A 17,369-nucleotide genomic window follows, 5' to 3' on the forward strand; every position below is an offset into this window, starting at 1 on the left:
TGATGAAACCACCATTTAATGGAATATGTTGTCTCCTGCTAAATTCAGGAGGATTGTGAGAACGCATGAATACATTGTGTAGCAAATTCTGCTGCTTGCCACGTTGCTTGTGAGGAGTTCTTGGTACATTCTGCCTGCATTATAAAGGCTTTTCAGCTACCTATTGCCCAATTAATGGCTGTTCCATGTAGGGCGGAAAGGGGCTCAGAGGATCATTAACTAGTCCTTTGAATTCCATACAGAGGCTGGGTCATAGAATTTACAGTGCAGGAGGCCATTCGGCCCATCGAGTCTGCACCGGCTCTTGGAAAGAGCACCCTACCCAAGCCCACACCTCCACCCTATCCCCATAACCTAGTAACCCCACCCAACACTAAGGGCAATTTTGGACACGAAGGGCAATTTATCATGGCCAATCCACCTAACCTGCACATCTTTCGGGACTGTGGGAGGAAACCGGAGCACCCGGAGGAAACCCACGCACACACGAGGAGGATGTGCAGACTCCGCACAGACAGTGACCCAAGGCGGTAATCGAACCTGGGACTCTGGAGCTGTGAAGCAATTGTGCTATCCACAATGCTACCGTGCTGCCCTAGTTGAATACATTGAATACATTCAGGGGAGAATTCGAGTTTTGATTGACTAGGGGGTTAAGGGTTATGGCGGGGTAGGCAGGAAAGTGGAGTTAAGGCCACAATCCGATCAACCATGATCTTCTTGAATGGCGGAGAAGATTTGATGGGCCAAATGGCCTGATTCTGCTATTTTGTATGTTCTTGTGGGCTGAATTGGGTCCAAGATAACATACCCGATGATGGAAGATTAAAACAGAATTGCGTGATGGATACCTTTGCCAGACGGGCCAATGGTACTCCAGGACGCAAATGGGGATTGACTAGCCAGTCTGGCTCATTAATGGCACTTGTAGGGGTTTGGTCCTTCAGTGGGGTCTATGATGCATCCCATTTGGCTCCGACAAGCAAATGCTTAATAGACAGGTGATGGAAGCATAGTGTTCCATTCTATAAATTGTGCTGTTTTTGAAAGTCCCAATCCTGCCCTGCATACACTTAGGGGCTGCTGAGACTTCACTTTTCCTAACCTGTGCTCTTTGGATGTGGGTTGTAACATCAGATTTTGCAGGAAAACAAGTTAAATAGGAGTGTTTAATTATCTTTGTTAAGACAAAAAGTGAATGGAGCAGTTATCATTTGATGACTGGCTGAATATTTCGGAATTAATTGAATCGCTACTTTAAGAAGTCTTACAACACCAGGTTAAAGTCCAACAGGTTTGTTTCGATGTCACTAGCTTTCGGAGCGCTGCTCCTTCCTCAGGTGAATGAAGAGGTATGTTCCAGAAACATATGTAGAGACAGATTCAAAGATGCCAGACAATGCTTGGAATGTGAGCATTAGCAGGTGATTAAATCTTTACAGATCCAGAGATGGGGTAACCCCAGGTTAAAGAGGTGTGAATTGTGTCAAGCCAGGACAGTTGGTAGGATTTTGCAGGCCAGATGGTGGGGGATGAATGTACTGCGACATGAATCCCAGGTCCCGGTTGAGGACGCACTCACGTGTGCGGAACTTGGCAAGTTTCTGCTCGACGATTCTGCGTTGTCGCACGTCCTGAAGGCTGCCTTGGAGAACGCTTACCCGGAGATCAGAGGCTGAATGCCCTTGACTGCTGAAGTGTTCCCCGACTGGAAGGGAACATTCCTGCCTGGTGATTGTTGCGCGATGTCCGTTCATTCGTTGTCGCAGCGTCTGCATGGTCTCGCCAATGTACCACGCTTCGGGACATCCTTTCCTGCAGCGTATGAGGTAGACAGCGTTGGCCGAGTCGCACGAGTATGTACCGCGTACCTGGTGGGTGGTGTTCTCGCGTGTAATGGTGTTATCCATGTCGATGATCTGGCACGTCTTGCAGAGATTGCCATGGCAGGGTTGTGTGGTGTCGTGGTTACTGTTCTGAAGGCTGGATAGTTTGCTGTAAACAATGGTTTGTTTGAGGTTGCGCGGTTGTTTGAAGGCAAGTAGTGGGGATGACCTTGGCCAGATGTTCATCTTCATCGATGACATGTTGAAGGCTGTGAAGAAGATGTCGTAGTTTCTCCGCTCCGGGAAAGTACTGGACAACGAAGGGTATTCTGTCGGTTGTGTCCCATGTTTGTCTTCTGAGGAGGTCAGTGCGGTTTTTTGCTGTGGCGCGTTGGAAATGTCGATCGATGAGTCGAGTGCCATATCCCGTTTGTACGACGGCATCTTTCAACGTCTGTAGATGTCTGTTGCGCTCCTCCTCGTCTGAGCAGATCCTGTGTACACGGAGCGCTTGTCCATAGGGGATGGCTTCTTTAATGTGTTTAGGGTGGAAGCTGGAGAAGTGGAGCATCGTGAGGTTATCCGTGGGTTTGCGGTAAAGCGAAGTGCTGAGGTGACCGTCCTTGATGGAGACGAGTGTGTCCAAGAATGCAACTGATTTTGGAGAGTAGTCCATGGTGAGTCTGATGGTTGGATGGAACTTATTAATGTCATCGTGTAGTCGTTTCAGTGATTCTTCGCCGTGGGTCCAAAGGAAAAAAATGTCATTGATGTATCTGGTGTATAACGTCGGTTGAAGGTCCTGTGCGGTGAGTAGGTCTTGTTCAAACTTGTGCATGAAGATGTTGGCGTATTGGGGTGCGAATTTGGTCCCCATGGCTGTTCCGTGCGTCTGGATGAAGAACTTGTTGTCGAAGGTGAAGACGTTGTGATCCAGAATGAAGCGGATGAGTTGCAGAATTGCCTCTGGAGATTGGCAGTTGTCCGTGTTGAGTACTGAGGCTGTTGCAGCAATTCCGTCGTCATGGGGGATGCTGGTGTAGAGTGCCGAGATGTCCATTGTGACGAGGAATGTTCCTGGTTCAACTAATCCATGGGTGCTGAGTTTCTGTAGGAAGTCCGTCGTGTCGCGACAGAAGCTGGGCGTACCTTGTACGATGGGTTTCAAGATGCCCTCGATGTAGCCAGAGAGGTTCTCACACAGGGTCCCATTGCCTGAAACGATAGGACGGCCTGGTGTGTTGGCCTTGTGTTTTTTTGGGAGGCAGTAGAGATCTCCAATGCGGGGAGTACGTGGGATGAGAGCACGTAGGGTGCTCTAAAGATCTGGATCCAAGGTCTTGATCAGTCTGTTAAGTTGGCGGATGTGTTCCAAGCCACCCCCGGTACCACAGTAGAAAACAATACAGGGAAATCTATTGTCAACTTGTCAGACTACACCCTTCAACCAGACGAAATCGAAGTCCTCAGCAGAGGGCCCAATTTCTGCACCACCACCAAAATGGACCCCATCAGTCTCGTGGCAGACACGGAGGAATTCATCAGGCGAATGAGGCTCCGGGAATTCTTCCACAGACCCCAAGAGGCCAACAGCGAACCCAAGCAGACTACCAATGAACCGGAACAGCAGACCAAGAGATCTGCGGTGCGGCAACCGAAGAGGAAAGAGTCGAATTGGACCCCTCCGGAAGGCTGTTGCCCTAGACTCGACATGTATGCTCAAGCTGTCAGGAGTCGCGTCAATGCCAGATTCATCAGTCGCATTCACAAGACAGCCCCGAACGTCACCCAAGCACAACGCAATGCCATCCGCGCTCTCGAGACCAACCGCAGCATCGTCATCAAACCAGCAGACAAAGGAGGGGCCACTGTCATACTGAACAGAACGGACTACTGCAAAGAAGTATACCGACAACTGAACAACCAAAAACACTACAGACAGTTACCCGCAGATCCGACCAAGGAACACATGCGCCAACTTAACAGACTGATCAAGACCTTGGATCCAGATCTTCAGAGCACCCTACGTGCTCTCATCCCACGTACTCCCCGCATTGGAGATCTCTAATGCCTCCCGAAAATACATAAGGCCAACACACCAGGCCGCCCTATCGTTTCAGGCAATGGGACCCTGTGTGAGAACCTCTCTGGCTACATCGAGGGCATCTTGAAACCCATCGTACAAGGTACGCCCAGCTTCTGTCGCGACACGACGGACTTCCTACAGACACTCAGCACCCATGGACCAGTTGAACCAGGAACATTCCTCGTCACAATGGACGTCTCGGCACTCTACACCAGCATCCCCCATGACGACGGCATTGCTGCAACAGCCTCAGTACTCAACACCGACAACTGCCAATCTCCAGACGCAATTCTGCAACTCATCCGCTTCATTCTGGATCACAACGTCTTCACCTTCGACAACAAGTTCTTCATCCAGACGTACGGAACAGCCATGGGGACCAAATTCGCACCCCATACACTAACATCTTCATGCACAAGTTTGAACAAGACCTACTCACCGCACAGGACCTTCAACCGACGTTATACACCAGATACATCAATGACATTTTTTTCCTTTGGACCCACGGCGAAGAATCACTGAAACGACTACACAATGACATTAATAAGTTCCATCCAACCATCAGACTCACCATGGACTACTCTCCAAAATCAGTTGCATTCTTGGACACACTCGTCTCCATCAAGGACGGTCACCTCAGCACTTCGCTTTACCGCAAACCCACGGATAACCTCACGATGCTCCACTTCTCCAGCTTCCACCCTAAACACATTAAAGAAGCCATCCCCTATGGACAAGCTCTCCGTATACACAGGATCTGCTCAGACGAGGAGGAGCGTAACAGACATCTACAGACGTTGAAAGATGCCCTCGTACGAACAGGATATGGCGCTCGACTCATCGATCGACATTTCCAACGCGCCACAGCAAAAAACCGCACCGACCTCCTCAGAAGACAAACCTGGGACACAACCGACAGAATACCCTTCGTCGTCCAGTACTTTCCCGGAGCGGAGAAACGACAACATCTTCTTCACAGCCTTCAACACGTCATCGATGAAGATGAACATCTTGCCAAGGTCATCCCCACCCCCCCACTACTTGCCTTCAAACAACCGCGCAACCTCAAACAAACCATTGTTTGCAGCAAACTACCCAGCCTTCAGAACAGTGACCACGACACCACACAACCCTGCCATGGCAATCTCTGCAAGACGTGCCAGATCATCGACATGGATACCACTATTACACGTGAGAACACCACCCACCAGGTACGCGGTACATGCTCGTGCGACTCGGCCAACGTTGTCTACCTCGTACGCTGCAGGAAAGGATGTCCCGAAGCGTGGTACATTGGCGAGACCATGCAGACACTGCGACAACGAATGAACGGACATCGCGCGACAATCACCAGGCAGGAATGTTCCCTTCCAGTCGGGGAACACTTCAGCAGTCAAGGGCATTCAGCCTCTGATCTCCGGGTAAGCGTTCTCCAAGGCGGCCTTCAGGACGCGCGACAACGCAGAATCGTCGAGCAGAAACTTGTAGCCAAGTTCCGCACACATGAGTGCGGCCTCAACCGGGAATTCATGTCGCATTACATTCACCCCCCACCATCTGGCCTGCGAAATCCTACCAACTGTCCTGGTTTGACACAATTCACACCTCTTTAACCTGGGGTTTATCTCTGGATCTGTAAAGATTTAATCACCTGCTGATGCTCGTATTCCAAGCATTGTCTGGCATCTTAGAGTTCACATTTTATGGGCTTTTTATATGCGAGAAAAAACATGGACAATGTACTCTCTTTGGTGTTTATTCTAATTAATAATACTTTTCTGATAAGAGTTGTTATTCCAGTGGAATTGCCTTTTAACCACTTGTATGTAACGGACCCTCTAATTTTTCTTTTTTCGTGCACAGACCCCATAGGTTTTTTGGGTGGTAACTTAAAAGGGTCAACTAGTGCGGGGCCTGGGAAGCAGGTGGGGCAGCGGCTAGCACTGGGACTGCGGCGCTGAGGATTCGGGTTTGAATCCCGGCCCTGGGTCACTGCCCATGTGGAGTTTGTACATTTCTCCTGTGTCTTCGTGGGTTTCATCCCCACAACCCAAAGATGAGCAAGCTAGGTGGATTGGCTACGCTAAATTGCCCTTAATTGGAAGAAAAAGAAATTGGGTACTCTAAATTATTTTTAAAAACTAGTGCGAGGCAACCTTTTAAGAAAAAAAAAAAAAAAAAAAAAATTAATTTAGAGTACCCAATTGTATTTTTTTCAATTAAGGGGGAACTTTAGCGTGGCCAATCCACCTAGCTTGCTCATCTTTGGGTTGTGGGGGTGAGACCCATGCAGACACGGGGAGAATGTGCAAACTCCACACGGACAGTGACCCAGGGCCGGATCGAACCCAGGTCCTCAGCGCTGTGAGGCAGCAGTGCTAACCAATGCACCACCATGCCACTCTCTGTGTGGAAACTTCTAATCATGCAGCTTAGAGGAAACATTGCCTCCATATACCTGTTTTATCTGTCAGTTCATACAACCTGAGCAATATAAGCTTGCTTCATCTGTTTTGCTCTTATTGTTCTGTTCTCCATCATCGGTGTTCCCAGTTCTCTTTCATCCCTCTGATTATCCACCATAGCTTATTCTGCAATTTCATACCAACTTGAAACATATGCTCTGCTTGCTCTTGTGCCACTTATTGCTTCTTGCCACCTTCTTTCACAGATGTCTTCTCTGTGTATAAATCTTATTTTTTCTTTTCCAGGGCCCTGACTTGGGTACAACTGCATGGCCACTGCCAGCTATCCAGTACCTTGACCAAATGACAATGTATGAGATGGTGAGTATTGACTAGCTGTTTGAACAAAATAGTATGACAGCACAAATTAATCCTGTCCCAACCCAAAATCCACATACAGCACGTTTTTGCATGGTCATGGATAACGATAGGAAGGCTCTAGTTTTGCCCTCTTTAATGCATATTGTGTAAGTTGGCTGTTGTGTTTGCTTATGTAACGACTATGCATCAGAAGTGATCCATTATTTGTAAAGGCCTTTAAACGTGTAAGAACACAACATAAGAAAAAGAAGCAAGAGTAGGTTACTCAGCCCTTTAAGCCTGCTCCACCATTCAATAAAATCACGGGCTGATATTCTACCTCTACTCCACCTTCCCACACTATCCTCAAATGTTGATTCCTTTATGCATCCAAAGATCTCCTGATCCTTCTTGATCATACACCTTTTAAATAAATTTAGAGTACCCAATAATTTTTTTCCAATTAAGGGGCAATTTAGCGTGGCCAATTCACCTAGCCTGCACATCTTTGGGTTGTGGGGGTGAAACCCACGCAAACACGGGGAGAATGTGCAAACTCCACACGGACAGTGACCCAGGGCTGGGATCGAACCTGGGACCTCGTTACTGAGAGGCAGCAGTGCTAACCACTGCGCCACAGTGCTGCCCCTTGTATTTTGTATAATCCATTTCACAACCTCAGGATGACCCAAAGTGCTTTTCACCCAATGAAGTATAACTGAAGTGCGGTTGCTGTGCTAAGCAATGAGGTGTGCAAACAGCAATGGGAAATTGACCAGATAATGTTGGTAGAGGAATAAATATTGGTCTGGACATGACAGAAAACCGCTCTTGTACTTGCTATCTCTCTGCACATCGTTAAAACTTGTTGAAACATAGCTCTTTGATTGAACCTTCTTTGGACACCTCCCCAACTTATCCTTTGCAACCACTTGGTGCCCGTTTCATCTCTATGAAACACTTTAGGATGTATTGTACAGTAAAGGTGCTGTATAAATGCAAGTCATTGAGCCATCAGTGGAGTTCAGGGAACTCAAATTTCATGAACAAATGATTTGTTGGCCTCTTGTCATTGCTCCTGAATCCATATCGCTCACAGCAAGAAATCAACCAGGAGTGGAACTCTGCTTTGAAAACTAGACAAAAGCAATCTACTGACAAGTGGCACTAATAAGGAGATTTCTTGTTAATTCCCTCCAAACCACCTTTTTAAAATAAAACCATTTCGAGTCATTCCAACTTTTTAAAGGTTTCACTAAAATCTTGTGTGCATATGAAGCAGGCTGAGCTGATGATGCTTGTGAGGTAATGATGTAGACGATATTTAAACGACAACAGTCTGTGTGATGCACGAGATCTGATGCACTGTACATGGGTCTCAAGTATGTTTCCTTTTCTTTCATTGAATGTTAAGAGTTGAATTTTTTTTTTAAATTTAGAGTATCCAATTATTTTTTTCCAATTAAGGGGCAATTTAGCGTGGCCAATCTACCTACGCTGCACATCTTTGAGTTGTGGGGGTGAGACCCACGCAGACACGGGGAGAATGTGCAAACTCCACACAGACTGACCCGGGGCCGGGATCAAACTCGGGGCTGTGAGGCAGCAGTGCTAACCACTCTGCCACCGTGCCGCCCACATGTTAAGAGTTGAATTGACAGGCATTCCGCCGATGACCAATCATTAGGAATTAATGCCCCACATCTGTTAAGAAATAAAATAACGGTACTTCTATGACGTCACTGTACATCGGTTGCAGAATGTCTTTTCCTTTGAATTGTCAGTTTAACAGGCTTACATTTTTTTCAAACTGATCAAAGGGTTATTTTCTTTCCAATAACTATCAAATCAACTGATGGCTACTCCAGTGATGGGCAACCTAGGTTATTGAGTGGACCTTCATCATGTCCGTGGGCTGCGTGAGTGAAATTGGGTATTTGCTTTAACCACGGCCCCATGAATAAGATAAAATACATTGAATACACAACAAATATTTCAGAACCAGTTACATAAGATGCTTATATAAACACCCATTTAGTAATAGAACTGTCATCAACTTCAAATGGCAAAAGGAAAATGTAATATTTACACTTGCATTATTAATGGGACTTCTGGTTGGATCTGTCCTCCACAGGTTTTCTTACATTGAGACTCAGCAATGCCATATGCTTCGCAATTCAGCACGTTTGATAAATAAAACATTTGCAGATTCGATGATGCATTCTTTCACTAATCTGCCATCTGAGAATGGCAAGTAACCAAGCAATACGAAAGCTAGCCAAAGTCACTGCATCACTCTCAGTTAATGCTTCTCAAAGAACCTGCTACTGGCTTCCTTGAGATTTGAAAGCTGTTGAGCTCATTGGGCAGAACCTACTGGAAATTCTGCCATTTGAGAGGGATGGCATGTTTCATAACGTCTGTTAACATTTTATTTAGTTGGAACTGATGTTATCTCATTGCAAATTAAGCTCCCTTTCTGTTGAGAATCAAAATAATTCAGCTCGCAACTCTCTTTTCTTAGCATTCTGCCCTCATCACCCATTTTTCGCTTTGCTATTTCTCTGCATATTTTTGATTTTGCACCTGATTCTCCTTCCTCGCCACACCACTTCAATACTATTCGGCAGGAGCAAAGTGGATAACTGAAAAGAATCGCTAGCAAGAGGAGCTATCTCTCACATGCACTGGCACGGAACGCGATGGTCTCCCTGTGCTTGCGTCCCAGAATGCGCTCGGTGTGCTGCTTGAACGGCGGGAACTGCAGCACTGTGATCCTGGCAGGAACTGTAGCAGCGCGATCCCGGACCCAGAATGAACTGTAGTGGCGTGATTCCTCTGCACCGTGGATAATAGTCATCGGGCCATAGTCCTGATGGGCCACAGGCTGCCCACCACTGGTGTGTACTCTCTTTTTTTTCCAATTAAGGGGCAATTTAGCATGGCCAATCCACCTACCCTGCACATCTTTGGGTTGTGGGGGTGAAACCCACGCAACACGGGGAGAATGTGCAAACTCCACACGGACAGTGACCTAGAGCCGGGATCGAACCTGGGACCTCGGCGCCGTGAGGCAGCAAGGCTATCCCACTGTGCAACCGAGCTGCCCCTACCACTGGTGTACTCTGAGTGTCGTGTGAATCGCAAGAGATCTTATTATATTATGCGTCCCATCCCAAAGTCAACATTGCATTCAGTTTCAACCAGGATGATCTGAATCGAGAGTTTGTGTTCCTGGCTGCCCAAATGCAGTTTGATATTCAGTTATCTCTGAGTTTAAAAAAAAAAATGCTTGAAACCTGAAATAAAAACTGAGCTGTGTTGTGCACCGACCTACAATAGCGCTTGCATAGTTTCCAGTTCTGTCTTAAAATGTTGACCGTTTTCTTTGAATTATCTTCACCCAGCTCATTGCTCTCCATCTCCACAATAAATGCTGAAAGATTGAAATCAGTAGAAGCTTTTGAGTGCCAGTGTGAGCAATGCTGTTTGAGAGATCCAAGGTCAGGGGATGGGTGGGGGCGCAGCGGCAAGGGAGGTGTGTCCAATATGGGAATCCAGCACTTTAATATTGAACAAACTTGTGAGCAAAAGAAACCGCATCATGCCTCCTCTTAAAAATAACAAAATGGTAAGATTGAAGTACTTTGTTGAATAAGATAACTTTTAAATTATACTATAGGAATACATATAAGAAATAGAAAATACACTTATTTATAAATTTGTTTTTTTCTTGTGTTTGTTTTTACGCAATCGATACAAACATACAATCTTGTGGCTTAACGCTTCAACATAATAGGAATGTTTCTCAGGGGTTCCGTCAATACTCTTGGGAGATGAAACTGGTTCCTTGGCCAGAAAGGTTTTGGAAGCCCTTTACTAGCCCTTTGGGCAGCACGGTAGCACAAGTGATTAGCCCCACAACCCACTGGCTTCACAGTGCCAGGGTCCCAGGTTCGATTCCCTGCTGGGTCACTGTCTGTGCGGAGTCTGCACATCCTCCCCGCGTGTGCGTGGGTTTCCTCCCGGGTGCTCCGGTTTCCTCCCACAGTCCAAAGACGTGCAGGTTAGGTGGATTGGCCGTGATAAAATTTCCCTTTAGTGACCCAAAAAGGTTCGGAGGGGTTATTGGGTTACAGGGATAGGGTGGAAGTGAGGGCTTAAGCGGGTCGGTGCAGACTCAATGGGCTGAATAGCCTCCTTCTGCACTATGTTCTATGTTCTAATTACTTCTATTTTTTTTTTACATTTAGAGTACCCAATTCATTTTTTCCAATTAAGGGGCAATGTAACATGGCCAATCCACCTAACCTGCACATCCATGTGTTGTGGGGGCGAAACCCACGCAGAGACAGGGAGAATGTGCAAACTCCACACAGAGAGTGACCCAGAGCCGGAATCGAACCTGGGCCCTCGGCACTATGAGGCAGCATTGCTAACCACTGCACCACCGTGCTGCCCTCTACTTCTATATTAATCTGTCGTTCTCCACTCATTTTTTTCTCTTTCTATGCATCTCACTTGTTTCCATTTCATGCTCAATTTGTATGACTCTTTCTCATGCTTGCTGTTTGTGAAATTTTGAGAGACGTACGAGTGATCAGTATGTCTCAATTGGCTCAATACTGGTATACCTACTTCCCACGTCAAAAGATTATACGCTCAAGCACCACTACAAATATCACTCCATAATCTGGATCTGATGCTTCAGTGCTATGCTTGCAGAGTGCTCTACTGTCTGATGCCTTTTAGCTGAGGGAATAAACCAAGGCCTGGTATGCATGGCAGGTGTAAAGTACATGGCACTTTATTTTTGATGCAAAGGAAGGATATCTTCCAGTGTCGTCAACAGTCCTCTGCCAAACAACACCAACAAAACAGATTAAATGGGCACTGATCTCTTTTGAAAATTGGATTCTGCATTTGACTGTAAAACATAGTGACTACACTTTCCAAGTAGTTCATTTGCTGTAAAAACACTTTCTCAAGTCCTGGGAATTTGAGAAACAATAAGCAAATACAGAATCTTTCTTTATGCAGAATTGCAAATGACCTCACAATGCTATACAGTTCGATTGGATAGATTGCTTTATGCTAATTTACAATTGTCTGCATTTTGCAATATATTAAAATCTGTCTTCGACTGCAGTAGCTATACTAATGATGTGAGTGGGGATTCCCTGCCACCAGTAGCGGAATTCCCGAAGTGGCAGAGAATCTCGTGTCGGTCAAAACACAGGATCAGCGACGACACTCTGGTCCCCCACTGGCGGCGGCTCAGGGTTTGTGCACTGCACTGGCAGGAGGATGCAAATTGGCCATTTGAATCCATTTGCATTCTATTAGCAGGCTGGACACTGGATTTTCCATGCCTCCATGATGCTCCGGCCCATTCGGCCTGGATTCACACAGGCGTGGACTCCCCTCCCCCAACCAGTCACCCTTGTCTAGAAGCTAAAGAGCAGTCCAGGCAGAAACAGTTTAAAAAAAACACTCCTCTTCACTTACCCGTCCCTTACACCTGCTGATTCGGACAGGTGTGTAGAAAGCAGCAGCTGTTACTTCATAGAAAGCCAAAACCACATCACCTAACCACAAACGAAAGAGAAAATGCTGGAAAATCTCAGCAGGCCTGACAAAGCTTTGAGAAAGAGTCATCGGACTCGAAACGTTAGCTCTTTTCTCTCCCTACAGATGCTGCCAGACCTGCTGAGATTTTCCAGCATTTTCTCTTTCGTTTCAGATTCCAGCATCCGCAGTAATTTACTTTTCACCTAACCACAATGTTTATAAACATCTAGGAGTTAAATGCTTTCACTTTTTCTTCGTAGAAAAGTCCTTAATGGCTTTTGATGTGGTTAGGAGCTGTGAATCGTATCAAATGTCTAGAAACATTGTGGTTAGGTTCAAAGCGGGGTACTTGGGATGCATGCACACGTGAAGGGAAATGAAAATAAACAATCCAGACACCTGGCTGTCTGGAAACCATTACCCTGTCAATTGCAGCCTACTAAAAGCTAGTTCTCTTTGAAAGTGAATAGACGACTCACAGATCAAAGCATCTGAGGGGGTTTACAACCTTGTGATGTGGTTTTGGGTTTCTATGAAGTAACAGCTGCTGATATCTACACCTGTTTGAGACAGCGGGTGTAAGGGACGGGCAAGTGAAAAAAGGGCAATTTCCCACTGTTACTGCATGGACTGTTCTTTAGCTTCCAGTCAGGAGTGACCGATGTGGGAGAGGGTGTCTGTACTGATCGGGGGGGGGGGGGGCAGGCAAGCAGCTGCCACACCTTAATATCGGGCCACCCGCTCAAAATGGCATTCCCCCGATTGTAGGATTTGGAACAGAATCCCTCGAGCTCCCTGCCATGCATAAAGTTGCATGGCATGGGAGAGGGAATCACAACTGGACATCACTCCTAGTGTCAGCGCAGACTAGGGGTGATTCTACTCTGGTGGGATAACAATGTTCCGAATGGAGAATCCTGCCCATGGCGTTTTATGTCCAGTATGTTGGATGACTATTGATGCCTGAAGAATATGGTCTATGTGGATGCTTTACTACTGTTAATGATTCAGGCAATCTAATTAAATATCTCCCAAGGAACAAATTCCTGCAATCTTTAAGCATGCTTTAAACATTCCTTCCAGTGAATGTGAAACCATTGCCAGTAAACCCAGTGTACACTCTTCAAGCACCATGCAGAGTGTACAACTGTTCAAAAACCATGTTTGAGTATGTAACTTGGTGATTTAATTGTTATTTTTAGCACACGAATCAAACAGTGTTAAATTTCTGTCTGCACTAGTTTAACACAGTTGTTAACCCATTTCTCATCAGAATTATCCTGGGATTCCAGTGTTTAAACGGCAGAAGATGGAACGGATGAATGCAATGCCAGTCCCAGAAGGCAGCTGCTCAAACCACTTGCCTGTCAAATGGTCAGCCCTTCAGTTGCATTAAGGGAATGGAAGAGTTGAACATGGTTAAAATGTGTCTCAACAGCATGTCAACATCCTGGCTTCGAGGTTGCATTAAGGGAATGGATAAGTTTAACAATAGTCCGATAAATACGATCAACTGGAAATTATGGATCTACATTTATGCAAGAAGTGGAGGCCTAGGAAAAGTCGCCATGGAAACACTGGGGAGTCTGGGAGTGCAATGGTAAAAGGTTTGCTTTAATTGAGTTCTGACTCCATTTTCTTGTTGGTTATGCACACTTTACACCTATTTATTTGGAAAAATCGATTAGAAGAACTATACTTCTCCCCACCCTTTAAATCTCCCTCTTCCCGCACCCCAACCCCCCTGCAATTTTCTTCTCTCTCTCTCTTTCTCTCTCTCTTTCCCCCCCCCCCCCCCCCCCCCCCATGTTATTTCTGTCTCTTGTTCTCATTTGCATTCTGCTCTCCACTTTTTTCTCACTTGTTTCACCACTTAGGGTGGGTGAGCAGGGAGCCAGGAAGCACTTGGGGCATGTAGATGGCTGAGTGAGCAAATGGGCTTGTGAAGCACTGGTAAAGGTGGTCAAGTGAGTGGGCAGGTGAACAAGCAGACGGCTGGACCTCTGCATGCAGCTCCCATTTGCTGTGCTTGCTTCGCAGGTTTAACTCCCATTGGGGCGTGGGAGCCAAACATAACAACTGCAGGAAATGTACCCAGGTTGGGATAACTTTTGAGATGGGTGGGAATAGTTTAAAGAGATTCTAGCTAATTAGCTGGATTGGGGAAGACCCAGATTGGAGTGTCCATGCCCATTTAGGAACAACTCTGGACAGGTCAGGAGTGGCTGGCTGCGCAGGGACAAATTTAGTTTAAAAAAAGATTTCCCGTAGCATTGCTCATGGGTGTACCAGGGCCACAGATAGCAACCTTGCAGCCAAACTCAGGCCTCAGAACACAAAAAGAGGTTAGTTCTCAGATCACTGAATGAGGTTCGGCCTCAGCCTGATGCTGCTCCTAACAGTATAGGATGAGCTTCCTATACTCATTAAACCACAGTTGATCCCTTGACCTGATAATGGTAGAGTGATGGATATGCTGTGCCTCATGGATGGCCAGTTTTGAGCTGCTAGATCTGTTTTGAATCTATCCCATTTAACACCATAGTCGTATCACACAATGTGATAGGCAGTCTCCTCAGTGCGAAGATTGCACATTGTCTCCACAAGGACCATGTGGTGGTCATTCCTACTAATACTGTCCTGAACAGATGCACGTCTGACAGGTAGATCGGTGTGGACGAGGTCAAATAGATGTTTCTCTCTTCTTGGTTCCATCACCAGCTGCTGCAGGCATAATCTGGCAGCAAAGTCCTTTAGTCAATAAAGGATGCAAAGCTGTCTTGGTGATAGATGTTGAACTTCTCCACCAAGTACATTCTATGCCCTCTCTCCTTTTGTTTCCCTGCACTCCTGTCCTCTCTTATGTTAGTATCTAATAAATTCTGCTGATGGATGTTAAATACATAGTTTAAGATAATAAGGTTAACAGGTGTTGGGTATTGATTGATTAATTAATTATACTTTGATGTATGTACAAAGAGTCAACCAACATTGAGGGAGATTGTGTTGGAATAGAGAAATAAACCATGCAATAGACGGTCTCTACCAAAAGCATCCTAGTCTGTGTCTTCACAACCAGGTTTTTTTTTTACAATCTTCCTCCATGTAAACGCTCTTAGCACAGGGCTAAATGCACTTCTGCACTGTAAATTCTATGATAATCTATGAAAATTGCTGGCTTTGAAAGCCGACCAAGGCAGGCCAGCAGCACGGTTCGATTCCCGTACCAGCCTCCCCGAACAGGCGCCGGAATGTGGCGACTAGGGGCTTTTCACAGTAACTTCATTTGAAGCCTACTTGGGACAATATGCGATTTTCATTTTATTTCATTTATCTATATCTACAATCACCATCTTGATCTTGCCATCTCACTGACCTCACTCTTCCCATAAACTCATTCACAGACAAGGCCATCTTTGAATACTTCCCTGTCTCCCCCTCAACTTACACCATCCTTCCTAACCCACTTGCTTCTGTAACCATCCTGGAAAAACGTCCTAAGTCACTTACAACTGTCTAGTCTTTACTTCTGCATTCTACAGCTGTTGGCCTTCTCAATAATGCCTTCATTTCCACCTTTGATGCCCTTGTCCCCAGTAAAACTCCAGCTGTTCTCTAATGCAATCCCCATGTATGTTCCCTTGAGCCCAAGGGGTGCAGGCTCGTTATATATCTTGCACAACTAGTTTAGCCATTCATAGTCCGATTTGGCTAGGTACATCAAGTACGATTGGGCCCAGTTCACCTTTGTCAAAACTGCTCATTATTCCAGGATCACCTTGAAATGCAAAGACAACCCCACTATCTCCTTAAACTGCTTTCCACTGCCACCTCCAACAAAAAAGTGAGAGGAATTCATGGACAACTTTGTAACTAATATTGAAAATATACAATCAACTGTCTCATCCTTCCCCCTCTCCTTGCCTACCAAGTCAGTCTTGCTAAGCGGCAATTTAGCGGGGCCAATCCACATAGCCTACACATCTTTGGGTTGTGGGGGTGAGACCCACACAGACACGGGGAGTGACCCAGGGCCAGCATCAAACCCGAGTCCTCGGCACCATGAGGCAGCAGTGCTAACCACTGCGCCACCATGCTGCCCTATGTAAATGTAAGATGTGATAACGTTTACACACTTTTCCAACTGAAATAATTGGATAGCTATCGGGACTGCCATACCTGGCTACTTCCCCTCTTTAACTGGGATCTTAAGGCCAATTGTAATACCCTCACTGTTGCTCCAGCTGAGATTAGCTAACTTGGCACAAAGTGATGATCAAACCTGGGATCATCTTGGTGTGTGTCATTCAGTACTGTACCAAGTACTCCACTGAGCCATTAGGGCACTTTTTTTTTTTTAGCATGCAACCTCACACTGGAGCCAGAATGTCCTTTGTTCATTACTTTTATACATATGTATACAATCACTCATAAATAGCTATGGTAGTTTTAATATGTATATTGCACTGTTTTTTTTATTTTGAAAGTAATTTGAGAAAATAGGTCCCAGCAGGCAACTGATGCACAGCCATGTTGGATAGTATTGAGTGGTTGATTTGTATACTTCCTTGTGAATGCATAAAAACTGCCCAAATGATGATTTTTAAAAAAAAATAAAGTTTTATTTTAAATTTGTGTCCTTATTTTAGTCACTTTCGTGGTAGCCAAACCACACTCCAGACTGCATGGCACAACAGTTATACTTTGACAGCTGTTGAGCCCTCAGTGAGATTCTGCAGAGTAATATCTCTACCCGGTGGCACAATCTTCTTTCGAGTCATCACAAAAGCATCTAGAGTGTGTTATCACGTAGGAATTTAATAAATAGCACCAAATCATGCAGAAGAACTTTCAGTATGGTTTGTTACAACCTACAAGTGGTTTTATACAGCCTTCTGTTAAAATAACAGCTTCATGGTAGGTGATGTATTCTCTGTGCAAAGGCAGACCTTCTATCTTGAAAGAAAACAACTTGTTGAGAATGGAGATGTGTTAACTGTTGGGGAAATGGGTATTTTCTTGAGCAATGTTACCTCCTCTCTTGAAACTTTTGACTTTCACTGGGAATGTAGTTTATTGGTATTAGCAGCCCTCCAGTTCCTCACCTAAGTGACCAATCTT

At 45.6% G+C, this 17,369-nt stretch overlaps 1 protein-coding gene across 4 annotated transcripts in view; it reads left to right on the forward strand.

The window, feature by feature from the left end:
• LOC140405462 (zinc finger CCCH domain-containing protein 10-like) overlaps positions 1-16,879 on the forward strand; it is a 160,573-nt gene extending 143,694 nt beyond the window's left edge. For all 4 annotated transcript variants that reach the window (XR_011938617.1, XR_011938614.1, XR_011938615.1 and 1 more), the window contains 2 exons: positions 6,624-6,698; positions 13,522-16,879. The gene's annotated coding sequence lies outside the window, so the exon portion shown is untranslated. The remainder of the gene's footprint in view (positions 1-6,623; positions 6,699-13,521) is intronic.
• Positions 16,880-17,369: the final 490 nt, after the last annotated feature.

The sequence above is a fragment of the Scyliorhinus torazame genome, chromosome X (assembly GCF_047496885.1).
Source record: "Scyliorhinus torazame isolate Kashiwa2021f chromosome X, sScyTor2.1, whole genome shotgun sequence".
NCBI lineage: Eukaryota > Metazoa > Chordata > Chondrichthyes > Carcharhiniformes > Scyliorhinidae > Scyliorhinus > Scyliorhinus torazame.